The sequence below is a fragment of the Sapajus apella genome, unplaced genomic scaffold (genome assembly GCF_009761245.1).
Source record: "Sapajus apella isolate SASKATOON/1434 unplaced genomic scaffold, GSC_monkey_1.0 scaffold21, whole genome shotgun sequence".
NCBI lineage: Eukaryota > Metazoa > Chordata > Mammalia > Primates > Cebidae > Sapajus > Sapajus apella.
This window is the reverse complement of record NW_022436961.1, coordinates 10,719,224-10,746,882: the sequence shown is the minus strand read 5'-3', so window position 1 is coordinate 10,746,882 and position 27,659 is coordinate 10,719,224. Positions and strand designations below refer to the sequence as shown.

Genomic DNA, 27,659 nt, shown 5'->3' with positions numbered 1-27,659 from the left:
GTGAATAGTGCTGCAGTAAATGTGCATATGTCTTTACAGCAGAGGATTATAAGTCATTCTACTATAAAGACTCCAGCTCTTTCTAAGGGATGTCCTCAGTGGCTTGGGGAAAGTGCCAAGGAAAAATACATGGGAATTTGTTCCTGATAAGTTAGTGATCATGGACCACAGCAGGTGGCTATGACCTGAGGGGGGCTTTGCACACTTCAGAAGGTGTAGTTGTGAAACATTTTGCTGTCTGGCTACCACCTTCAGTGGTACATTTACTGCCACTTGGGTTGTCTTTGTCACAATTATGTTCTATATTTCTCAATATAACAGAAGTTTGTTAACCTAGGTTTTAGTTTTGACTCCACCATTTACTGCCCATGTAACCTTGGGCAATCTGTTTAAATTTTAGCATTTTCGTGTGTTTTTCCCACTTTTCTCAGGTTATTGGTGAGGGTTAAATGAGATGATGTATGTGAATAGGATTTTGTAAACTTTAACAACGGCTGACATTTAGTCAATATTGTCCATGGTTTTGTCAGATAGGCATAGATTGAATTATGCAGCTTCTCTGTTCTCACCTTGTCCTGGGTGCCTTGGGAATATCTAGTATTCATAGTCAGTGACTGCATGTGCAGATTGTGCAGGTTTGTTACACAGGCATACATGTGCCGTGGTGGTGGTTTGTGGCATCCATCGCCCCGTCATCTACATTAGGTATTTCTCGTAATGCTATCCCTCCCCAATCCCCCCACCCCTGCTATCCCTCCCCTAGCCCTCCACCCCCAGGCCCCAGTGTATGATGTTCGCCTCCCTGTGTCCACGTGTTCTCATTGTTCAGCACCCACTTACGAGTGAGAACATGAGGTGTTTGGTTTTCTGTTCTTGTGTCAGTTTGCTGAAAATGATGGTTTCCAGTTTCATTCATGTCCCCGCAAAGGACATGAACTCATCTGTTTTTAGCACATATCTAACAAGGACCAAAAGTGCCTTCTCACCAGTGGTGCTTTCCTATATCAAGTATTCCTAATCAGGCCTATCATGAAGAAACACAAACTTTGCTGTCCTCTGCTGTATATATATCATATCTCTTTTCAATTTAGATTCTTCTTAAAATCCTCTAAACTCATTGATTTTTCTACAGTGGTTTTTGTTCACGTTATATTACTGACAAATGTTATTTTTATCTCCTATATGGGTGGACCATGCATATTAACTGTTTCCTGGGATGATGGACATAAAAAATCTACTTTAGAGATTTAATTACATTTTAATTCTTTTCAAATCAAGTCAAGTATAAATTCATACTTTACAACAGCCCATCATAGAAGTCTCACTGGATTTGTTTTCTTTCAGCTAATATCCCAGGTCACTTATCTGAAATAAACTACTTAAAAAGAACAGGAAGGGGGGATGGCAGAGAATTGTGCTGCAGGTTTGGGAAGCAAAGAAACAAATAATAACGTAAATGTAAATGTCACCTGTGATCTAAGATTGCTGTCAGCATCAGATATTTTGGCTTTTGGTCCTCTTGCCTACCTGACATAGACTTTTTTTTTCTATTACACTTGTAGGAAATGACTAGTGTTGACTTTCTCACTCTGTTTGAGTCCAATTAAGGGTTCTTTAAAGTGCTCATCTCTAGTATTATATGATGGTCAGCTTTAATGAATTCTCAGAAGCACTCTCATTATATACAAGGCTTTTGAAATAAGCTCCTGTCTCAATCAATTGCTTCACCTTCTTCAGAGCAATTAACATAAGAATAAAGGAGGTTAAATTGGACTTCCGGGCTTTGGTGAAATTAATTAATACCACTTCACCGGTAGGGACAGTAAGTAGATAACCATTTTCATTACTTTAAGTGAAAGGCAGATTATCACATGCCTAGCACCCAGATTTGTGCAAAATTAACCCATGCTGAACATGCTATCTTTTAAATTCATGTATAATGAGAGATTTTTCTCCCATAATTTTAATAGCCCCCCAAAAAGTTTCAATGTATTGGTGACTTGAGCTTGGTAAAGTTTGGCTATTAAACACTGGCAGCTGCTTGAGTAGGTTGAAAGTTGAAAATAAAAGAATAAGAATGGCATAAAAGAAAAGTAGCCTAACTGGGTGCTATGTGGTTCTAGCTACTCACTAGGTGGCTGAGGCAGGAGGATCACTTGAGTCCAGTAGTTCAAATCCGGCCTGGGAAATATAGCAAGACATCATACCAAAATAAAATAAAAGGCAAAAGCAAATATCTGTACTGAAATATAATAAGCTATCTGTTCCAGATGAATGACTCATTAGTATTTTCATGCTGATTCTTGCACATAAAACGTAAAATGTCCTGTAACCATTATATATTTTGGAATTCCACAGCATAATGCCAATGATTTAATTGTATTGATTAGTAGTTAAATCTTTGAAAATATATAGTACATGTTTCTTTTCTAAATATTAGTTTTAATGTTAAAATGAAATGTAGCTTTTACAAATTGAAAAGAAGTCCATATCCTCCATTTATGTCCCAGCAACTTTTTTTGCATTATAATATAGTTATCTTTCTCAAAAAATTAAGCATTTAGCTCTCTCAAAGATGCTGTCACTTTATTTTTTACCCTAATACACTAACAAAGTTGAATGAATTCCTTTCCTCCACTGTTGTATGAATTTAATCTACATTACAAAATACCACACTGGCATTCAAGATTGATTTGAGTGTTTAGACATTTCTTACCAAAATAATCTGATGTTTACTTTTTAAAGAAGTCGACAGGTCAAGTGAGTGAAAATGGCTTAATTTTGGTATATAGTGAGTAAAGGCTAAATTTCAACCCCAATCTATTTTTCTGATCTTATGTATTTACCTGAAAGCAAAATAATGATTTCAGATGTTCTTGCATGGAAACACACTCATTGTGATCAGAAGGAAGGAAATTACTATTGATGCACTTACAAATATGTTTATTCCTGTGAGCTCATATAAATATCTCAACTCCTAAAAGTTATTATTACTTTGCTTCTAATATTTTAAAAGATAAAAATGTGATAAATTTTAAAATAATAAAATGTCATTATTTTTGACATTGAGGATGTCATTTTGTAAATTACCCTATGACATTTTTACCTTTTGGTTAATCCTTCAGATTTACACTTCATTGCTTTTAACCATGAATTAAAGTAATGAGTTGGATTAGGTACAATGTCTAACATAATTACTATATCCTCAGTAAAAGATGATTGTTAATGTGTCTGATGATGGTTGGTTGACTAGAAATTATCTTCAGTTCTGCATTTTCAAATGAATGCACCATGGGCAGAATAGAAAATAATAATTTAAGCCACATTAACCATTAATATAGATCTTGGGTGACCAATTGCCCCTGTTTGCCTAGAACAGGGAACTTTTGGTTTTAAAACTGATACCTAGGGACACCTGGGATGCTGAATGTTCAGTGCTAAAACCAGGAAAGTCTAGGTAAGTGCTGAGTAGATCACCCTACGTAGATTACTGCACAATTAATTATAGTAAATTGATTCTGTATGCAACTTAAATAAATCCAGTTTATTGAGGCTTGATCCACTTTGCTCATATGAGAACCTGATTTCTATGAAATAGAAGTTTAGCCATTGGTGACTGAAGGAGAGACATGATATAGATAATGACATTAATGACAGCAATGGTAACCATTTATTGATGACAGGACTGGATTTTTAAAAGACTTAGCCAGAGATAACATTCTCTGAATTCTTTCTTGATACTCTTCCCCTACACAGAATTTTCTGTTTCTTCCTTTTTATTCCAAATGTGCCCTGTACCAAAGTTTATTGTAATGCCCTTAAACTTCCTTATTTGTTTGTCTTCCTCTGCTAGAATATAATCTTCTTTAGGAGGATAGAGGCATTCTTGTATTTATCTTTGTACCATAAGCATCCAGTGTATTTAATGAATGAATGAATTACCTAGGTATTTTTTTTTTTGCTCTTCAAAATAATACAATAAAATATATGAAATTTATCATCCTGTTTTACTGATGAGAAACAAGTATCCAGGATGTTCTATAATAAGCATACGTTAATAAATGATGAAGCCAAAGATGGAAAATCAAATCTGTCTGATTGCAAAGCCAGTTCTCTTTCCATTACTCTGTATTAAATAATGCTGGCTGAACATAGCTACTTGGAGGACCCTCTCCTTTCAGGGAAGAGAATAGGAATGAGCTATACAAATGAAGACTATGTCAGTCTTGTCATGGATACTGATTAACGTTTTCTGGTAATCTGCAAAATAGATTTTTTAGATAATTGCTGTGGAAAAGAAGTGACTAAATGTAAAATATAATGACTGCTGGTATGTTTAGACCAGGAAATCAGAATGTGTGCCCTAGTCAGACAAAGCAAAAAGGCTCTTTATGTGTTCTTCTTGTATCATCAGTGAGTCTTATTTTTTTTAATTACAGTGAAGTGTCTCTGCCTTAAGAAATTCTTTATTAGCAGAAATTCTTTATTCTTTATTAACTCACTGTGCCCTCTTCCTTCTACTCCACCTTTTCCTATGTATTACATCCCATTTTGAAATGTATTAATGCAGAACTAAAGATAGCAAAGTGTGGTCAATATTATAAGTATAGTAAGACAGCATAGAAATACATGGAGAATATATTGATACTAGCATATTTTCTTTCACACGGTGATGAATTCAATAATTAAACCAAACAAAAAAACAGTTTTACAGCTACTTGAAAAATATCTGTAAACAAAGTTTTATAATAATTAACTCTTGGTATATTGTCACTTATACAGATGTTACAATTCTAGCAAGCTTGGGACACTTACAGGAAACTAGCAGCAAATAAACATGTATAGTGATTTTAATGTACATGACATGAAACAGACAATGACCCATTTGTTAAGGTCCATTACTCAGATATGGGAGGGACTTTAAAGCCATCACAAAATACTTGCTAGGAAGTAAATATTGAATATTTCTAAATCTCCGAGCAAAATGAGATAAATAATGTTAACATGCACACGGAGTAATACATTCTTTGAGTACCTATACAGTGAGGACCTACTATGTGTAAGGTGCTGTATTCCAGATATATGTTAATGAAATTTGTAATCAGATAAAAATAAATGTTACTATTTTCATTGATCTCATTTTATATTTTCGATAAATCAATTATAGATGAAATGTGTTGTGAGTGACAAAATGACTGGAAAGTTTTTGTCTTAATCAAAATTAGTGTAGGGTTTTTTTTTTTTTTTTTTTTGCAGGTAATAAGGTGATTTAGAAGCTTAGGAAATTACGATGCTATTTTTATAATTATCATGAATCACTTGCTCATGTACATTAAATAACATTGATAAATATTTAGATTTTCAGCATTTTAAGTGTCTGTACCTTATGTACATATTATTAAAAAGTCACCTTGGTTGTAGTCATCTGTCTTCCCGTGATCACAATACAGGAACTTGAGAGCTACTGATGAGTATAGTCAGGTTTATATAGTCAAATTATAAGCCTGGAAGAAATCCAAAATAGCATCCTGCTTATCCCTTATTGTTAGATTAGTAAATATGCATAGGCAATACTACATATTCATATGAAATTGGGCCTAAAAGACTTGTGCAATAGACTTGTGCTATAGCCCCAGGAAATAAACATCTAAAACCCACCATTAAATCTTACTATTTAAAAACACATTCTATAATCTACTTCCACAATATTTATATATTTTTTATTTTTCTCCTTTTCATCAAAACATTGATGCATTTATAATTATCCTCTTTGAATATACTGTTATTAGCTTGCTTAAATCCAACATGTCATCATCATTTAATGTATGTGTATTAAATTTGCAGTTATGCACAAAAGTACACAAGATGAGCATAAAATAGTCAAATTTAAGGTTGAGGGTCACCTGTTCCTAAACCATGGGTGAGCTTTATAATATTTTGAGGAAGTTGTTTCATTTAATTATATAAATGAACCCATTTATTTATGTATGTATCAAGCCAATTCTAAGTGCTTGACAGTTGTCCTTTAATTTAGTTCTCATAACTCCCTTAGGTGTTAGGTTCTATTATTGTCTTTTTTAAATGGGAAAATAGATTTACTCAAAATAGGAAACAGTAGGTTCCAGTCTCCTTCTAGAGCCCCTATACATAATGACATTCAACTGTAACAAAAAAAATTTAAAGAAATATATATTAGGCCAGGTGTGGCTACCCATGCTTGTAATCCCAGCACTTTGGGAGGCCGAGATGGGCGGATCACCTGAGGTCAGGAGTTCAGACCAGCTTGGCCAACATGGTGAAACCCCATCTCTACTAAAAATACAAAATTAACTGGGTGTGGCGGCACGCACCTGGAATCCCAGCTATTCAGGAGGCTGAGATAGAAGAATCACTTGAACCCGGGAGGCGGAGGTTGCAGTGAGCTGAGATTGTGCCATTGCACTCCAGCTTGGGCAACAAGAGAGAAAATCCATCTCAAACACACGCACACACACACACACATGTATAATAGATTTAATGCCTTGAGAGAGACCTCAGGTGACAAGACAGTCAGTGCAAAGAACTGTTGAAGGGGAAAATGTGGGAAGAAATACAATGAGAAAATGAATGCTGTGAAAACAGTATCATATCTGGGTAGGTAAACCCAGCAAGGTCTTGAGTGAAGGATAGACTTCCGAAAAGTAAAAACTGGTGAAGTAGAAAAAGCATTCCAATGTTCAGAAGTAGAAAAGTCTGCAGTCTATTTTTCATACAGCACACATTCAGGTAATTTTAAGCAAAGGATACATGGGAATAAAGAGGAAGATAAATTTGAAATCATAGTTAAGGCCTTATTTTAAAGGACTTAAAATGCTGTATTGAAGAATCTGAACTTAATTGGATATGTATTGGATGCATTGAAATATTTAGCCTAATGAGATTACCTGGAGAAGACTGTATAAGAATTATATTCTTAGGGAACATAAACATAAATATAAATTTATTTTTCCCAAAGGGAAATCCTTAAGAAGACATGAATCGTGTTTTTAATTTTTTTCATTCTACCAGGTAGAAGAACTTTATATTTCAGTTATTGCCAACTCAAATTGGCAATTACTGCTCTTTTCCTTTTCCAATATCCTCTTTGTATGCTTGCAAATAGTTAATTCATTCTCCGCTTACTGTTTGCCAGAAAAAACTTTCAGTGCAGTAACATCAATAAGAAAGTATTCTCCACCTTTTAAATAATGTTGTTCCCAAGCTTCTGTAGTCTCTTTGCAATACTCCGAAATAAAGAACTAAGGTAGTATACTGTGTATTTATGAGGACCGAAATCATTCAGTCCCAGTTAGTTACAGACATGACTGCCCCTGGCCAATTGGAGAAAGTTTTAGCCACAATATTAGGATTTTGATTCTTAATATATTATTTGTGAGGTTTGTGGTTTTCAAAATGTCATGACTAAAAAGAGATTTTATGATGCTTAAATATGTAATAAATTCATTAAAACTTAGTCATGAGTAAAATAATCTCTGTAATACCATTAGTTGTATAATACCTGCTTCTGATGCCTGCTTTTAATTTTCTAAATATATTGGTTGCTTTCCAGAAGTCAAATCTAATATTCTACAGACCTATAGACTGTATTGCCACTTGGAATATCTGCGGCAAGGCCGCAGGTGCTATATCCCATGTATACTGTTTTAATTTTTACATGTACAAAGTATTAGACTCATAAATCATTATGGTTAGGCTTCTAGAAATGAAAACTGTTTAAATCTGTAATTCTTAGAAAATTTATGTAGGAAAACTTATGTTGTCTTTTAAGCAATTCTTCTGTGTAATAACTTAGAGTAAGAAATATGCACCTTATCTAAACTGATTTATATAGCACATGCTATTTTGAGAAATATTTAACAAAATTCCTAGATAAACTTTGGAACCAAAAACAATGTAGCCTAATAATAATGTCAACTATACTTACAGTATAATTTTATATATAACCTTTTATCTTTATAAAAATAAATACTATCACAGTAATTTAGAGAAGGCAGTTTTAATTTACCTCTATTGCTTAAAGTCTTTAGCTATTGTTTATGTACAATAAGAATTCTGACTTTTTAAAATTAGTTTAAAATTTTTAGATCAGCTTCATAAAGAAACATATTGTTGTTAAATGTAGGCAAACGAGAATTTTGTCATTTCTGCATTTATGACCAGAAGCCAACAGAGTCAATTTTCATGTTTATTTATTCTTTGCTTTCGTATGTTATGTCAGTTGACAGTATTCAGGGCTTGTGTTGATGTAAATTGCCATAAAGCAAGGAAACAACGGGTTCTAGTACTGTCAGGGAGGCTCAGCACTGCAGAACAACACAATTTAAGAAAAAGCATTTGCAGAAAGATTCAGTGTCAGTCTTTGAAAATTGACTGTAAATGCAAATTGGCATCAACTACTTCATAGCCTCCCTCTAATAAAAGAGATTGAAAGGATGAAATCACCAAACAGAATGCACGTTTACGCATAGTAGCTTTCCTAAAGACAAAAATAGGATCCCATTTTTTCATTCACAATGGATATTCAGACTCCACATGCGGCCACCCCCTTGTTTTAGTGGAGCCTGCAATTCTGCAGGAGAAGGGTTGCCTCATGCTAATTTATCCTGATGTTTCTCCGCCTTCCTACATAGGGGCAGTCTTCCAATCCTTCCTACTTTTTAAGATGAGAAGAAAATATTCCTCTTTAGCCAACCATCTCTTTGGTTACCTTTCTGTAATGCCTTTATACTGATTAAATGTGGTTATATTTTACTTAAGTTTGGATATTGTTATTTGTGTCCTGCTGACTCATCACGCATTTTAGCCAGGATCCTGGTCTAAATTACTATTACACAAAACCCTGGGCTCTTCTAATTTGCTTTTTGAAAAAATAAATAAATAAATAAAATTCTGGCCAGTCGCAGTTACTCATGCCTGTAATGCCAGCACTCTGGGAGGCTGAGGTACATAGATCACTTGAGGCCAGGAGTTCGAGACCAGCCTGGCCCACATGGTGAAACCCCACCTCTATTATACATACAAAAAAACTAGCCAGGCATAGTGGCGCATGCCTGTGATCCCAGCTATTCTGGGAGTCAGAAACTGCAGTGAGCGGAGATCATGACACTGAACTCCAGGCTGGACAATAGAGTATGACTTTTATCTCAAAGAAAAATAATAATAATTTCTAGAATGCTTAGGGTATAGGGGCAGCGATAACAAGCTGGAAGGTACATAACCATTTTTTAAATTTTTGTCAGACCTCAGACCTCTTTAAACATTACCTACATTTAAAGAATTATTTAAGAGATAAACACACAGGGAAAAATATTTGATTTTTGCTTTTAACCTGTGTCATCAAAATAAGATGATTCTCCTTATTTCTGAAGAAGTATTCCAATTTTAAATAGAGTAGTAGGGGGAAATAAGTGATTTTAGCAGGGATTTACCTTTTTCTTTGCACTGGTAAGTTATTTTTATGTTGATAAATGATTTACACTTTAATGGAACTGAGGCGTCATCTTCCGTTTATATTATTTTACCTTCTTTCTTTACATATTTTTTACTACTAAGAAAGCTACAAGAGTTGTTATTTGAGGAAACAATCCTATAATATCATTTTTAAAAATTAACAGTTTGTTCAAATATTCATGGGGAAACTTCCTGCTTCTCGAATGTGAACAGACAACCTTAGTCAATGCTTAGTATTGATTTTTTGACAACTCATGTCCATTTCAACATTTCATTGTGAGATAGCTAGAAAATTAGTTGTAAGAGCAGAGAGGTAATTAGGTAGGTGGTATAAAATTTTTGACAGTTTTGACACTACTGATGTTTTCAGGAAAAAAAACACATACATATCCTAGCTTGGAGTAAGTCTAGCTGAAAATTTGAATACATTTTTTAAACTAAAGATATTTTTGAGTTTGAGGTAATTGTAGATCTACATATATTTGTAAGAAATAATACAGAGAGAATGCCTGTACACTTTGTCTGTTCTCCCCAGTGGTAACATTCTACAAACCCATGGAACAGTGTCACAAGCAAGATATTGACCTTGATTCAGTAGCCATACAGAATATTTTCATGAGCACAGGAATGTGACTATTAAAAAAAATTTAAATTTTTGGAAGATTATTCTAACTCCAATTCTTTAGTAGTAAATATTCTTACATCTAGACAAACTAAAGATTTATAGGAAAAATGATTTAACTAGACTCAGCAAGCCTGAATTCACTTCTCAGCTCTGCCATAATAACTTATTTAATTTTATTTGGGGAGTCACAGAGTGGTGGGACCTCCATTTATTCTTTTGAAGAGACTTAGTCTAAATCAGTGATTCTCAACTAGTGTGAAAGTGAGGAATCTCCTTTCTTGGAGACTTGTCAGAATCTTGGGAGGAGACATTTTGCAGACACAGCCCAACTCTTTTCTCTCCTCATTCCTGCCTCTACCACCTCCACAAATTGTGATACTTGTTCCTAGACTTCTAAGATTTCGACTCTCTCATCTTCCATTGAGAATTGCTTGTGGAAACAATGTAATAAATTCCCAGCGAATCTCCAGGTACATTGTGTCAGCAACTAGTCTCAAAGGTTTCTAACGTTCTTTTCAACTTTAAAATAATGATAAGAAAAAAATATTTGCAAAGAACACTGAAAATCTTTGTCCTTCACACCATCTAGCTGATGACTCATAAGAGTAGAGGAAAATGTGGTTAATCCATGAGCCAAGTTGAGAGTGGTACATGCAGAAGGCTTCCTCCAAGAGGGATTTGAGAGAAAGGAGATCTGAGGAAATCCAGTTCCACTAGGGAATGATCCCACAGAAATGGAATCTTCCAGCTCAAGAACCTGAAGCGAGTGACTCACACTGCGTGAGAATTTGACCCTATCTGATACTAGTTTCAAACATATTTGAGTATTTATAGTTTCTAATTTTTGGAATAGATAGCTTTCTCTATAATTTTGATACCCTATCTCCAAAAAAGGTTTATTGTAAAGTTAGAGCACAAAGAAAGAAAGATACAGTTGTGTTTTTATCATTATAATTGCCGCCTTAAGCATTACTTTCTGTTGTCTAGTCTAGGTTATTAAACCTCCTTAGTTTTATACTTCCGGTTAGTACTGTCTCCCTGATTGTGGCAAATACAGGTTACCAATATGATTCTTTGCTACTTCTTTCCTTAACGAGACAAAATATATGGCAAAAAGAGAAAAAAAAATATCTAGGATTCTAAATTATACACGCTATTCATATTGAAAGGTAGAAAAAACAATGAGCCTGAACTGAAAATCAAACAAAAAAGTGAGAAAAGGAAAAGGAAATAAAGTTTATTTTAATATCCCATTAGGGATAATACATTAAAAAAAAATTGAGGATAGCTGGAAATAATACCTTCCTTCAAATGACAGCTAAATGAGCTCTTTGGACCTATACCACAATGAGTTAAGTCAGGGAGACAGAGCAGGTAGTGACAGGAGGAAAAAAGTGTTTCTTCATGTGTCAGCCCCAGGTTTAAAATAACTCAGAAGATATAAAAGAAATTCCTTCCTCCAATACATGATTATTCGTGGGACACCTGATTGCCATTTAAGAGATATTGACAGGTTAAAGGAAGGTGATCTAAATCTGGATAGCTCCCTTTTATGTCCAGTCCACTGATTCTATAAGGTAAATGACAAGGCTATCTAGAGATGGAGTACATTGAGCAAGGTCTAGATGAGGGAGCCAGGAGACTGTGAGACAGACCTGTTCCGTGCTTAAGAGCATCAGTGTTGACTCACGGAAGGTGGAGAAAAATGTGCTCCATTTATGGGCGAGGCTAAGGGAGCTCCATGAAGACAGATCATTTGGTATTAATGATACAGTGATACCACAAAGAACAGGAGGTGTAGTCAGTTAGAACTGAAGTTAGGATTGATTTGAATTAACCCATGTCTGAAACTGGATACAAGAGCCTGTAGGGTATCAGATGCTAACTTCTTCATAATCTTATCCCTGAATGGGTGCCAGATCGAGGAGTCTTTGGGATGGTTGATATTTCTTTTTAAAAGCCTGGACTGTATAAAGATGTATCAACCACATGCAACCTCTTTAGCTTACCACTCTATATTAATAGAATAGAAAAGATTGTTAGCAGAGAAAAAGAGACAAGGGAAGCTACCAAGAATTAGCATAATACAAAATGTATTCTTATCCCTTCCTCAATAAAGGGGGAAACAAGGTTATTCTGGTATCATGTGTGGGAATTTTACACAAGCTAATTTAGGAGGAAAGTGGATGGCTAGGTGATGGATGAATGGATGAATGGACAGATGATGGATGGATGGTGGCTGAAGTGCATATGTGGATTGAAAGAAGCTGCAACAGAGCACTGTCATCTGAAGTCACTTGAGGTTATTATAAAGGTGGGGGGAAGAAAAGGGAAAACCAGAAACTGCATATGAAATTAGCAAAGCTGAGCCCGAGTCTGAACACATTGTGAGGAGGAAGCACCATTAGGGAGCTGATCCATTGCCCATGGAAAGCCAGAAGCTCAGAATCATTAGCTGAGACGGTGCTCCTCCCAGGCAGGGACTCTGGTTGCCTGGGAACACGATCTGAATTCACATAGGAATGGCCGTTGCCTCTTCTATGAGGATCATGAGAACATCACTAGGTCCAAACCACAAGCCGTTCTTATAAAAGATGGAGTAAATGGTTACATTGCATATAATCATAACTTTAGTCAACCTGCAGCTCAGGGGTATGTACGAGTACAAGTAAAGCTCTTTATCCTTGTGCTGAACATTTTTATTAAAATGTGTGAAAGAAAAACTGTTCTAAAAATAGGCCAGGCATGATGGCTGATGCCTATAATCCCAGCATTTTCAGAGGCCAAGGTGGGAAGAGTGCTTGAGGCCAGGAGTTCAAATCCACCCCCATGATCCAGTCACCTCCCACCAGTTCCCACCTCTGACATTGGGGTTTACAGTTCAACATGAGATTTGGGTAGGGACAAATATCCGAACTGTATCTGGTCGTTATGTAGCTGCAGTAGAGAAGAGGAGAAATCAACTCTCTTAATATTCTGGCTAGTTCTTACAGAAGAAAACAGGAATTAGTTTTGATTGGAAGGAAAACCATGAGAAAAGAAACAAGGCCCAAGGCTACCAATATTTTTAATGGGAAAAAAAGGAAGAAAGAATTAAGTGACTAACAAAAGTAGGAAATACGCAGCCCTTAGATCCATGATCCTTCAGTGCTCTTTGTACTTTTCATGGCTTTTCCCAGGTGAGCCATTCAACTCACCTGGACTGCTGTGCCCTACGGCCAGTTTCCATTTATTGACATTATACTCATCTTTCAAAGCATGGAGCAGATATGGCCCTTATTCCCAGCTACAAGTATTTGTCAAAAGCAGCTTTTTATAATGGTTATCTTCCAATGTGCTTTATTTTTCTTATCATGCTGTAAACATTTTAAGACAAAAATCCAATGATCAAATCATCATTACCATTTATTACTTTTTATCTTCACCTGTCTACCTGCCCTCTGCTCAACCCCAGCCTCTCGTGTAGTACGTGTACAATAAATATTCGTTGAATTATGAATGAATACATAATATTGACATGCAAAGAGTTTCATGCCTCAGTTAAAACTCCCAGAAAATATTTTTCCAATCCCCAGTTAGAGCCAGTGTACTAATAGTGACAGTTTTTCAACAAACACTTAAATAACGTATTATTAAAGCAACTGCTGCTTTGGGTTGTTCATTATCAAAAATAAATAAATATTTTCTTTACTGCTAGAACAGTTTGATTCTGTATGAATTTCTGTTACTGTGTTTATTCTCCTGAAACCACAGCTTGCTGCTGGTTCATCTATTAGGCACTTGAAATGTTGAATTACTTTGCATTGCATTTGTTCTTATATTGTCTGGGCTCTGCTTGGCCTCCTAGGGTCGTCACACCATAATCTTAAACACAACATGTGCCTTGTGGCCCAGATGTTTTCCAAGAGAGAGTGCTGCAGCCAAGAAAAGCAAGATAGTATCTTGAATACCCAAAGGGATTGATATGACTAAAAAGCAACTGTAGAGCCAACTAGAGAGCTGTCCAAGAAAAAGTGAGACTATTTGTATAGTTGAGGTTTTTGTGATCAAATAGTAGAATTTGCAAAAGTTTCATGATAAGATCTTCTGCTTCACAGATTCTCATAATATCTGCTTTTGTAGTGTGGACTCCAGGGTTCAGGAGTTTGTAGATATAACTAGGATCGTGGCAACAATAAAAGAAACCCCCCCCCCCCAAAAAAGAGAAAGAGTTCATGAACTGTGAGTTGTTTCTTTGTAAATGTGACATGATAAAAATTACCTTTCTTTCTTAGTATTTGAAAATAACACAAAGATTGAACAAAGATTGATTCTAGAACTAAACTAGGACTGAGGCAATTGAACAAATGGCTGTTTGTTGTTGTTTCTGTTTTTTTTTTTTTCCTGTCAATATTTGCCTTTTATATTTTTGTGGAGAGCTGAGATATCTGCAGTTGTGCTTTTAAAAAATTGTTCTGTCTCCTTGCGGTGAGGTCTCCTTTTGGCTTACAGACTTATTAACAAAGAAAACATTACATATATACATATATTTAATGTAACATATATATACACATATGTATATGTAACAATGTATGTTACATGTATATACATACATGTACATGTAATAAACATATATTTATACACAAAATATAAATTATATCTATATTTTCATTTCATTTACCTACTAGCTGGTTCACATCTTTTTCACAACCAATAATATAGCTTGTGGCTTGAGTATGAAACCCTGACAAAGTATGGAATTTCACAAACATGTCATGATAATGTCCTAGTCAGTCTCGGTCCTACCTCTTACCTCTGAAAATGTGCTAGCTTCTGTTCTGATCTTAATTGCATGAATTGGATCATTGTCTAGTTTAGAAGAGAGGAGCCAGTGGAGGCTACTTTGGTTCTAAGGGTCAGTCTAGGACTTCGGATCTATCTTAGGGAAAGCATTCTAGAATGCCCTTGCCCCTCCTGATATGCTTTGATACACCTTCAACTTTGAGATCATTGACTTAGTATTATCTTTAATGAGGGTGTCCAACAGAGCCAGCTACTCCATGCTGATTGAGATCGCAATGCTTTTCAAATTCAAATTTTTAAAGCACTTGACTCTGTTTTTTCCAAATGGAATCCTACAGTTTTGTATTTAAAACAATAAGACCAGATTTCCTCTTTTGAAGTAATTATAGAACCCCAATAACCCCTAATTCCGCTGGTCCCATAGTCTACTTCCCCCCCCAAAGCCGCCCACCCCCACAGCAAGTGCCTGACCCCTGAGGCAGCTTCAGTGATTCCTCCACTCACCCAGCACCATGTGAAAATGTCTGCTGTGCTCCAGCCAGGCTGGACCTCCTGTACTGCACGTTTATCATGGCTGGACCATCCTCCAGAGATGTATGCTTTAAGGACAATGAAGGCCACTGCTAAGTACCTCCTGCTGCGTTCATTCCCAGAGGAGTGGGTAGGATAGCTGCAAGACACGGAACCAAACATTTTAGCTTTGCTCCATTTTCTCTAGACTTCAAAGCTGTGAACCAGTGATAGTTTATAAAAACCCAGGGCTCCAGAGAATTAAAATCACCACCTGTAGATCTCCCAGTGAAGATAAACTCCATGGGCATGTAAAGAGAGCAAGAAAGATACACACATAGCTTTTTTTTTTTTTTTTCTTTTGAATATCAACAGTAATCTTGAGCAGAATGAATCTTTCTCAGGGTTCTTGGGGTACTTAGGCTGTGCTGGTGATCACAAAGGAAAGAATTAGAAATTTAAGGTGATTTTATTGTATTTTATATTCTTAGTAGGAGTATCTGGCTGCTATCAAGGGAATCTCTTTTATGAGTTACATGGAAACTTGGAGATTTTATTGTTTCTCTGTCTCGTGTGTGTGTGTGTGTGTGTGTGTGTGTGTGTGTGTGTATGTGAGCCATTTGTTAAGCCTAGCCCCCCAAGAAAAGAAAATCCATAAATTTCATTTTCACTCATATAAAAAGGTGAGATGTGAGCCGGTTGCAGTGGCTCACGCCTATAATCCCAGTACTTGGTGTTGACTTAGTGTTTTCTTGAATGAGGGCAGGCGGATCATGAGGTCAGGAGTTTGAAACCAGCCTGGCCAACATGGTGAAACCCCATCTCTACTAGAAATACAAAAATTAGCTGGGCTTGGTGGTGGGCCTGTGATCTCAGCTACTTGGGAGGCTGAGGCAGGAGAATCTCTTGAACCAAGAGGCAGAGGTTGCAGTGAGCCAAGATTGTGCCACCACATTCCAGCCCGGGCAACAGTGCCAGACTCCATCTCAAAAAAAAAAAAAAAAAAAAAAAAGGTGAAATGCAAGTTCTCTTCCTGACTCTGCACTCCGTGCAGTTCTCCATTTCCCCTATTGATAAACCACCTCAAATTATCTTCCCATGACCGCATTTCTCCAAATTGCACTAGTCATGCTGTTAAGAAACAAAGAATCTGAAAATGATCCAAGAAAAAGAGAATTGCTATTGCAACTACAAAATTTTCTATATGCTAATGAATAAAGATATTTATCGTGACACACTGAGCAAATTTTTTAAAAGTTTACATACTCTTGCTGATTGATGATCAACTGATTGAAACTGGGAAAAGGTAACTTTTTAAGTTGTAAGATCATGCAAAAGTTAAATGGAGGAAGAACAAAGAAGTTATGGGAATTGCTGGTGTGATTAAATAGTTAAATTTGCGTTTTTTTCCCTGCTGATTAGGGAGTTGTTACTGACATACTTTAGTGGGATTCTTCTTTTAGCTTTTTATATGAATATTTGGGTTGCTTTCCACCTTGATAATTAAAAGCAAATTGTGTGTATCTTGTTTTCCCTAAAGAAAAGATGGCATTGACTTTATCATTTCATCATCCTCTTTATAGCTAGTAGTGAAATACCTTTATTGAACATTCACCATATATATAAGACTGTTCTAATCTAAGACAAATCAATAAAACTTTAAGGTGTATTTCTTATTCTTCCTTATTTCCATAACTTAATTAGCCTTCAAAGCCTCAACCTAATACGCGTAATGACTTGAAGTATATTCCAAATGCAATCAGTGATTTTTGTGTGTGTGCTAAGAGTTCTCAGGACAGGGTCAAAACTGTGTATTACACACATTCACTACGAGAATTTAGCACAGTTGGCCTGTGGCAGCAGACGCAAAGATTTATTCTGTGCAGCTATTTTCTAGCCTGCTGGATTCCAGCCAGTTGCCTAATGGATCATGAGTGAGTCAGTTTCTTTCAGCCTCTTAGCAAAGTCAATTTGTCCAGCAGCACACAATTTTCTGTCATGTAGGGCCTTTGCCTGGCATTGCTGTGACAAACAGAATCTAACTGTTTTGCTTCCCTGGATCCCAACTGAGCTTTGGCCCTGGAAGCCTTGTTTAGATAATCAAAGTCCCCTCTAAGCAGGGAAAAATGAGTAATGAAGGCTTCGAAAAATTAGACTCTACAATTTACCTCTCTTCAAAAGTGGGTCATGGAACAAAAATATCCACGTTTGAAGTTGGATTAATATTTGTGTGTGCAGTGAACAACAGCATTTGCCTTTTGATTACTTTGGGCCCAAATGAGCTTTCTATTTTAAGTAGCAGAAAAATAATGAAAGCAGAGTACATCTGGAAGGGACAGAATAGCATTTGCTAATCAACCTGAGTCACAGGCCAGTGTTGTAAGAGCCAGCGTGACTCTTCTGAAGGAAGTCGGCTGAGTGCATGGCATACTAGAGCGCCATGCCTGGGCAAGAGGAGAAACACCCTCCTTCTCTACCACCACTGCTTTGAGATGGCCAAGTATGGAATTTCTGTCAGGGGTCCTTCCATCTGAGGTGTGCAAGTCCATTTAGGCAGCTGGAAAGGAGACATAGCTACACTTGTCAGGGTTCTCACTACAAGCAAATTTTCATAGTCCTTGTGGAAAGAAGCCACATCACCAAATGTCTTTGCCGGTAGCTGGCATGATTGATTGTGGACTTCGTAGAAGTCACATTTTCTTAAGGAAGAGGCTGGAGTGAGGGTTGCTGTTTGCACATACATACATATAGTCTTAGAAGAGATACCAAAGCTACATTATGCAGAAAGATTATTGTTGTAGCTAATGGCCCTGAGGACAGCCTAATTTGTCTTCTCTATAGGTCACTCATTTTTAAGTGAATATTTTTATTTCCAAAAGAACTCACATTTCCAATGTGGCGTGAGAGGCCCTGGCAGGCGGAGTACAGAACAGAGTCTCCTTCTTTGTAGCCAGCCTCAATTTCAGAAATCATGAGACAGAAGATAGTTGGTCTGAAAAAAACTATGAAATTTTGATTCCCTTTGGAGAAAATGTACTTTAATATGTATATTGGTTTTCTTCATTTCCTTCCGTCTGATACAGCGAAGTCAAAATCTTGTGAACCACTGTGTAATAAGGAGAGATGGTTTCATGAACAGGAAAAATTTTCATTCCATTGTTTCTGCATTACGTTTGTTAGGAGTATGTAAAAGACAAGTTAGCACTATAGGCCCTCTTAATTTTGAGAAAGAGAAGCAGAGTGTTTTCGTCTTTGATTCTGTTTGGAAAGGCTGCACATAATGATGCGTACCTCATGCTTGCCTGCTTTCCCCTGGACTTTAGATTCTTCCTCTCCAGCCGAAGGAGAAGGTTTTTGGCTTGGTTTCAGCTGTGCTTCCATAGCTGCTACACATCAAACCTGTCCTACCAGGTAGAGACTAGTGGATTCTTTTCACTAAAGGTAGATGGTCTTCTAACTTTAATCTTCCATTCTGCCTGTCACATCTAGAATCTGTCTGGTTAAAACTCACGATTTAAAAATGCATGTCCTAAATTGTATCCAACACTTGTTAATATCAATTATTATCATAATTTAAAGCCTAGATTGCAGATGTTCATTGTAATACTTTGCCAATATTCTTATGACTGTTTCTTTTTTCCCATAGATAAGTGTTCCAATTTAAGTGTGTTTTCTTTTCCAGAGTTTTCTATATGGCACCCTTCTGACATTTCAGAAATTGTGATTTTCCTAATATTTAGTCTCGTGAGGTGCTTCATTTTTTAAAGTATTCTTTGTTGTGTTTTTTCTTCATGACCCATCATGGTGCTCCATCAGTTCCTTATTTTTCTTTTGAGCATGACTAATAATAATAAAGTCTGAGCTCTGGTCTCATATTGCGTATTTTAATTGTATAAAGCAACTATGAAGACCCACACTGACAAGATCCTGAGCCTAAATAAAATTAGGTCATGTCTAAAAGTTATCAGCCTGTGAGTTAAGCAGAATGTGTGGGCGTGTGCACATGTGTGAGAGAGAGGGAGAGTTTGTTCACACACAGCCTTGACACTGATAATATTTTCCCAGACAGTTTCTACTCCGCATCCTTGTAGTAAAATCAAAGGAGCTTTTGGTGTGTACTCATTTTACAGAATAGGACAGTAGAGCTCAAAAAGAGTAAGTTATTTGCCTGAAATCCTACAGTGAAGGTCCACAGGAGCTAGGACTCCAACTTCCAGGACCCTCCTGCTTCAGTCCTATTTACTTTGAGTCAACTCTACATGGGACCTGGCATGGTGCCCTGCAATTACTGATGATGCAAAAGGTAAGAGCCGGTGAAATTTTAGCACACCAATCCTTCTTGAGATACTAAAGTGTACCAGCAAAGTCGTGAACTCAAAAATTACTAAGCGGGCTGGGCATGGTGCCTCATGCCAGTAATCCCAGCACTTTGGGAGGCCGAGGCAGGAGATTGCTTGAGCCCAGGAGTTCAGGATTATCCCAGGCAACAAGAACAACAACAACAACAAAAAACCAAATTAGTCAGGCGTGGTGGCACATATCTGTAATCCCAGCTACTGAGGAAGCTGAGGCAGAAGAATCGCTTGAACCCAGCAGTTCAAGGCTGCAGTGAGTTATGTTGGCGCCACTGTACCCCAGTCTGGGTGACAGAGTGAGACCCTCTCTCTCAAAGAAAAAAGGAAAGAAAAAGAAAAAAAAAACTAAGCAAAACTTGAGAAAAGCAATGTACTTTTATCGCAGTTTTATGAAGAAGTACAGAAATGAGTAAAATACAAAATAATGGCATTTTCTATACCTGAGAAATAGAGACGCCACAGAGCAATTGAGGAAGGATTAGTTATAGTGTTCTCTCTTGGATTACAAAACAGAATTTTGAAAAACACACATTGTTTGACACCCAATGTGAAGTTGCTTGACGTTCACTGTGATGTTGGCTGGGACACTCTGCCAGGTATGTGTGGTTCTCCAGGTTCATCAGATGGCACCTGGTCAGAAGGACCTTCTTTTTGCTAATGTCATTAAGTGTCATCTATTAAAAATCAGATGCTTACAAATGAGAGTATTTAAAGAATCAGAGGAAGTATTTTGTGTCACCTTGTTATCAAACTATAATATCCAAATAAGGGTATAACCAAGCCAATTCTAAACAGTCCAAAGGCAAAACAAAGGAATGTTCACAGTGCTTTCAGCCAGTGTCTGGATGCTAAAAATCAGACTGACTAGTCAATGAAAGCAACCGCAAAATTAGATGATTTTGACCCAAAAGAATGCTTTGGCCTCCCTTCCCAGAGTGTTTGCCAGTTTTCCGTGTCTGCTCTTCCCCTCTTCACCCCCAGCCCCAGGTGGAAATGAAAATGGTTTTCCATTTTGTTTTGAAGACAGAGCTTCATGTCACTGATCTATAATGCGAAGCAAAATATCTCCATCAAAACCAACATTCTTAGGAATATGTAGAAAATGAACAGACTACTCATGTCTTAGAAAAGCTTTCCCAAGAGTTGGATCATGTTGAATAATGTCATGATCCTCTTCATTTTCAAAATTCCCTAGTTACCTTAGAGAGGGGAAAATTATGTTACTGATAGAAATCGACATTTCCTTTTCTTTACTGAAAAAATAACAAGGCACTCTTTAATTGAACCCTGTGTATCTTTGCCCTCCCTCTTTCTCCCGTTACTTTTCATTTGCATTTAACTCCTTCATCAACAGTAATCTCTGGGCTGTTCCCCATTAGAGAGAACTCAAGAGTCCTGCAAATTAAAATTTCAGAAATATTGATCATATTAAACAACATCAAAATTTCTGCCACTTCTGCCTATCCCGGCCTTTCTTTCTTTTTTCAGAAGTTCATTAAAGATGGAAGGAAAGTCCAGTAAAGCCTTGTTATTCTTCTTTAAGAAGGTTAAAATACAGCGTAATCTATCTTTAAAGATGGTTGGCTATTCTGAATTGTATACTTGGTGTAGGTTAATGGAGTATAAGTCCTGTAAGCTGTAGGATTAGATGGATGTTGCCTGCAATTCAGTTCCATCTGTAGAGCAGACTTCATTGTCACATTAAACATTAGAGCTGAAGAAACAAGTTCTTCAGAGAAGTGGACTGAGAAAGATTATAGTAGTATTTTGTGGGCTGAGACTGAGTCAGCTATTCTGTTGGAGAATCCCTAGGTTACACCAGAAAACACAGCCCTGGGCTAGTCACCTATGTGAGCTTTGTCATGGCTATAATTTTCATCAGCAGTCAGTACTTCAAATAGATATTTCTTAGAGATGCATGGGTAATTAGAGAAATTCTCAATTCAGTTATTAAATTTTTCCTACTCATATCCAGAGTTAACTGTTTCTTTTTTGGCTTGAACAAATTAGAGGATTGCTTAGTACCGAATACTCACCTCTTTGTTCTATAAGCTTGACAGTTTTCTTACTGGCCTGTATGATAATGTTGGACCATTTTCAAGTGTCTACAGTCTTTCCTGGGGCTGATATAGTCCTCCAGCATAAATGCATAAATATGTAATGCAGTAGAATTTCAACTCAGTGATAAAACTCTCTAAAAGAGAGAGCTAATTAATTTTAGAGCCAAAAAGAGGCCAATATCCAACCTATTTATGTACGTGCTAGAGGTGATTAGTATATAGCAACTGGAGACCAATAAAAAGACATAGTGATCACTTCGAATTGAACTGTCTTACAGAAATGAATTGCAGAAGCAGATATGATTTTCATAGATCATTGCAGCATGGCCCTGTTACTTTTTATAGCATCTGAATTATGGCTTAGGCTTAAGAATTAGAACAACAAATTTCAGTGCTGTCGGTGATACCTCAGTATAATATGAGACAAGCTGTTAGACACCAATGTGCTGAAAAGGGGGCAGGTGCTGTGGTTCCCGCCTGTAATCCCAGCACTTTGGGAGGCCGAGGTTGGTAGATCACAAGGTCAAGAGATAGAGACCATTCTGGCCAACATAGTGAAACCGCGTCTCTACTAAAAATACAAAAATTCGCTGGGCATGGTGGTGGGCACCTGTAGCCCCAGCTACTTGGGAAGCTGAGGCAGGAGAATTGCTTGAACCCGGTAGGCAGAGGCTGTAGTGAGCCGAGATCATGCCACTGCACTCCAGCCTGGTCACATAGTGAGACTCTGTCTCAAAAAAAAAAACCCAAAAAGGTAACAGCAATTTTCAGTGAGTAAGCACATAAATAAAGCACGTAGGATAGAATTGCCTCTTTTTTTATTGCATTCAAAGAACAGCTGGAAAATAGAAGAAACATAGGAGAGAAACATCAAGAAATATATATATTAGTGATTCTGCTGTAGGAAAAGTTCATTACAGGAGAGTCATGTGGGCAGATAGGATCTTTTCAGTATCAAGGAGTGGTTTTGATAATGTGCCCACATTTCAGCGAGGGCCTTTTAAGATGTAAGCACAGCACAGCATTAAGGTGTTTCAGTCACAGACATACCTGTCTTTATTCAGTGGGGAGAAAGCTGGGGCACATAAAAGAGGCATGAGCATCACAGAAAGGAAGAATGACCAAAAAAGCCTAGGAGGAGATGAGCTGGGGAACTGTGCAAGGGAGCAAAGGCTCCTACTTCAGTCGATTTTAGGATGGTCTAAGCTCCAGTGCTTGGGGAAATACGGCTCACATCATCTATGGCTTACTCCATTCTTCCAAGGCTCACTTCAGAGACTTTTTAGTCTTTCTTTTGGAATCAAATATATAACGGAATTGAAACAATAAAACTACCTCCATGGAACTTACTTGGGTGTCACTTTTCATATAATATTAAAATCTCAGGGTTAGGAGTGATTTCCAGGGGCTATTAGGTCTAGCCACCACCTCCAGACAGAACTTCACCTAGAGAGAGTAAGGAAATATATTCCTTATTGAAAGTATATTCCACGTCATTCATTTACAGATAAGGCATAAACTTTCCTGGAAAAAAAATCGCAAGTGCCATTATAAATGCTTCCATGGATAAAGACCTTAAAGCCAGCCCAAAGTTACTTTGCCACATATACTTGAATGTCTTAAATAAATAATACACATTCTCTCTATTCCATCCTTCCTTTGGTGAATTTGCATTTGGTTTCCCATTTCTTCAAAAGAGAGTGCATTTGTTCCGTGGTCACTTAGTTTGAAAGTATTGTATAAGTAATTTTGGATGGATAAAAACAAACCATGCAACTTTAACTCTGCCTTTAATTAAGTAATCATTAAAAATGAAACTTGTCTACTTCCTCCGATTCTGTAGTTGACAGTGATTGAGGGGCTTGGTATGGCTGTAGTGGCACAAAAATGGAATCAGTAAATTAGAGCAGTTGTCAGCCCCAGATTCTGATTAGTTAAACAGCTTGCCTGGGTTAGTGATTACGCAGTTGTTGGGAATGAAATCTGCTTTCCTAGAAAAGGCAGTAGAGACCTTTTAATGGAGTAGAATTATGTGACAGTTGTCCGGTTGTGTGAACCATCTTTGAAGTTAGTCAAATGCGGATGTTATTTTATATTGAGACTTTGAAAAAGGATGGAAAAATGGCTTCAAACATAAGAGAACAAAATTTTCTGGTTTACATCTTGTTTTATGTCACCACATAAATGGGCTTGGTAGAGCTTTTGAGATTATTAGTTTAGAATTTCTTCCTCTTTGTTGTCTTGAGCCTTCTTTTCTCTAAAAACATGCCAATATTCCAGACGGTTCAAATTTTGCTATAATGTCAATGTGTAAATCCTTATTGAGAAATATAGAGGTCTGGCTGTGAATAGGACAAAGAAAAAAATTAAGAAAATATTTAAATGTACATATCTTCTTTCCTAGGATTTAATAAGTCAGGTTATTTTTAAAATGTAATTGACAACTTTATTAAAAATATAAGTTACACATTATAAGATTCACACTTCAAACCGTACGATTCAGTGTTTTCAGTAAAGTCACAATGTTGTACAACCCATTACCACTATCTAACTCCAGGATATTTTCCTCACTCCAAAAACAAACTTCATACCCATTTGCAGTCCTCTCCCATTCCCTCTTTCCACCCTTTCCCCAGCTATTCAAGTTATTTTTTAAGCGGATGTTCTGATTAGAACTCTATTTGTCTTTGGTGCTTTAGCTGGCAAAAAAATGAATATAAAACAATTGCATCCCCATACATATTAGTATATATAGTTTATTAGAATGTTTTTCACTTCACTTTTCATGAAATAATAAATTATGAAATTTTAATAGGTATAACTGGTAAAATAATTTTGGCAATACTGTGAGTGAAATGATAAGGCAAAAATTAATGCTTTTATTTAACTCACAATTGATATAAACAAAAAAATGATCTTGTCAGGTCAAGGGTAAATTATCTTAAGGAAATAACAAGTAATTACTTTTCCATGAGTGAAAAAAACTCTTATATGTGTTTATTAACACATACATAGAACTTAGATGAGACTTTTTTTTTATTTTTCCCCCTCCACTTATGTTTTCTTATATATATGTGTGTGTGTGTGTGTGTGTGTGTGTGTGTGTGTGTGTGTGTGTATTATTAGGTTCTGGGGTACATGTGAAGAACATGCAGGATTGTTGCATAGGTACATACATGGCAATGTGGTTTGCTGTCTCCATCCCCATCACCTATATCTGGCATTTCTCCCCATGTTATCCCTCTCCAACTCGCTATCCCCCACTGTACTTCCCTTGTCCCCCTCTATAGACCCCAGTGTGTGATGCTCCCCTCCCTGTGTCCTTATGTTCTCGTTGTTCAATACCTGCCTATGACTGAGAACATGCAATATTTGATTTTCTGTTCTTGTGTCAGTTTGCTGAGAATGATGGTTTCCAGGTTCATCCATATCCCTACAAAGGACACAAACTCATCATTTTTTATGGCTGCATAATATTCCATGGTGTATATGTGCCACATTTTCCCTGTCTAGTCTATCATTTATGGGCATTTGGGTTGGTTCTAAGTCTTTGCTATTATAAACAGTGCTGCAATGAACATACATGTGCATGTGTCTTTATAATAGAACAATTTATTATATAACTTGGATATATACTCAGTAATGGGATTGCTGGGTCAAATGGAATTTCTATTTCTAGGTCCTTGAGGAATCGCCACACTGTCTTCCACAATGGTTGAACTAATTTACACTCCCACCAACAGTGCAAAAGTGTTCCTATTTCTCCACATCCTCTCTAGCATCTGTTGTCTCCAGATTTTTTAATGATCCCCATTCTAACTGGTATGAGATGGTATCTCAATGTAGTTTTGATTTGCATTTCTCTAATGACCAGTGATGATGAGCATTTTTTTCATGTTTGTTGGCCTCATAAATGTCTCCTTTTAAAAGTATCTGTTCATATCCTTCGCCCATTTATCTTCAAAAAAATGCATCCTTTTTTATTTATTCAACTAGTACTTTCTTTTCACTACAAATACAATAAATCCTGGTTTTGTTCACATCCACTAGTTGAAACCTTGAGTTAATCCTGCACATCAGGTAAAAGAATCGAGTTAAAGTTTATCTCTATGAATAGAAGAACTTGATAAACTATTTGATAATGTAAATAAGAGTAGAAAGGGAATATGTAGTGTATTATGCTAAGAAAGTATATGTAATTCATGAGAGTGAGCACACTGATACATTTTAAGATAAGCCAGCACCATATTAATGCATGTTCTTGCCCTGACTCCTTTCAAGCCCATCCCCTTTCCTTTAGATCCCCATCACACTGACTGGCATTCACTTACTGGAACTGGCTGTGTCCCTTCCTGCCTCTGGGTCTTCATGCCCACTTCTCTGCATGCCTAAACCCAACCCACATACCTCCCACATCATGCTGGCCCTTTGCTTACTTAAATTAACTTCTCATCCATCAAATTTTAACTCAATAGTACTTCTTCGGCCCGGCGCGGTGGCTCACGCCTGTAATCCCAGCACTTTGGGAGGCTGAGGCGGGCGGATCACAAGGTCAAGAGATCGAGACCGTTCTTGCGGTGATGAAACCCCGTCTCTACTAAAAATAGAAAAATTAGCCGGGTGTGGTGGCACGCGCCTGTAGTCCCAGCTACTCAGGAGGCTGAGGCGGAAGAATCGCTTGAACCCAGGAGATGGAGGTTGCAGTGAGCGGAAACTGCGCCACTGTGCTCCAGCCTGGCGACAGAGCAAGACACCGTCTCAAAAAAAAAAAAAAAAAAAAAAAAAAAAAAATAATAATAATAATAATAATAGTACTTCTTCTAGAACCCTTTTGCAACTTTCCAGAAATCTGGTCCTGTTCATGTTCTCAGAGCACCCTGGTTTTTGTAAGTAGCATTGTGCTGCTATCCTCATCTGCTCTATTTTCCAAGAAGGATCAAAGAACGTATATATATATCCTGACGTATTTACTGTGTAAGTACAGTAATAATTCAATATCTTTTTAGAAAACCTGCAAGTTCAGACTTTTTGTTAAGTCAGACGTCCTTTGCTTTCAAGAAATCTGAACTATTTTTTTTCCTTATGACTGTGACATTCATTCCACATGTCAAAATTAAGACCCAAGAATGTTGAAATGATGACTTGCCAGTAATTGCCCAGTGTTCATTATTAAAAAGCCTGGCATCACTCTCCCAGGAGAATAACAACTCAGTGATAGAGGGGCATGAAGACTATGGGGCCAGCATATTTGAAGGCGATTTTTAAATATTAATTGTGTGGCCTTCAATGTGAATAAGCCTGCATTTTTCAAAAGGTTTTCATATCTTACCAAACTCCTGATCCTGTTACTAAAATGTATTTTGAAGTAGGCCAAGCTGTCAACCAAAGTGAATGTGTTCAACTAAAAGATGATTTACTTTTCTAAACTTGACAAAAATAAATGCAGAAAAGTATAAATTATAGATCAGTTATCACTTTCTAATTTATTTCTGTTATTTCATCCTGATTTATTCCATGAACAATTTAAGATATTTTAACTATCTAACATTCATTTGCTTGAACAAAAAGAAAACGTGAACGGTACACCTTGGTGTATAAGGAACCCCCTTAAACTGAAACTCTCCCAAGTACATTTGAAAGTCCATAAACTGGCAATGGATACCAGGATTGTGAGATCACAAAAGTGATTTTTCCTTAAGATTTCATCACAAGATAAATCAAAGTGCTCGGAATTGTATTTTCTCTTTTTCTAGTAATCAAGTATCCTTCTCAGATGACTCTTTTTATAAAACTAACAACTTCTCATCTTTAAGACTTGACTCACATACTAAATATCAG

The 27,659-nt window shown here is 36.8% G+C and overlaps 1 protein-coding gene across 17 annotated transcripts in view; it reads left to right on the top strand.

Moving 5' to 3' along the window:
- The window catches only part of NRG1 (neuregulin 1), a 1,128,933-nt gene that overhangs the window by 1,034,409 nt on the left and 66,865 nt on the right, over nucleotides 1-27,659 (top strand). The gene's annotated exons all lie outside the window — the stretch shown is intronic.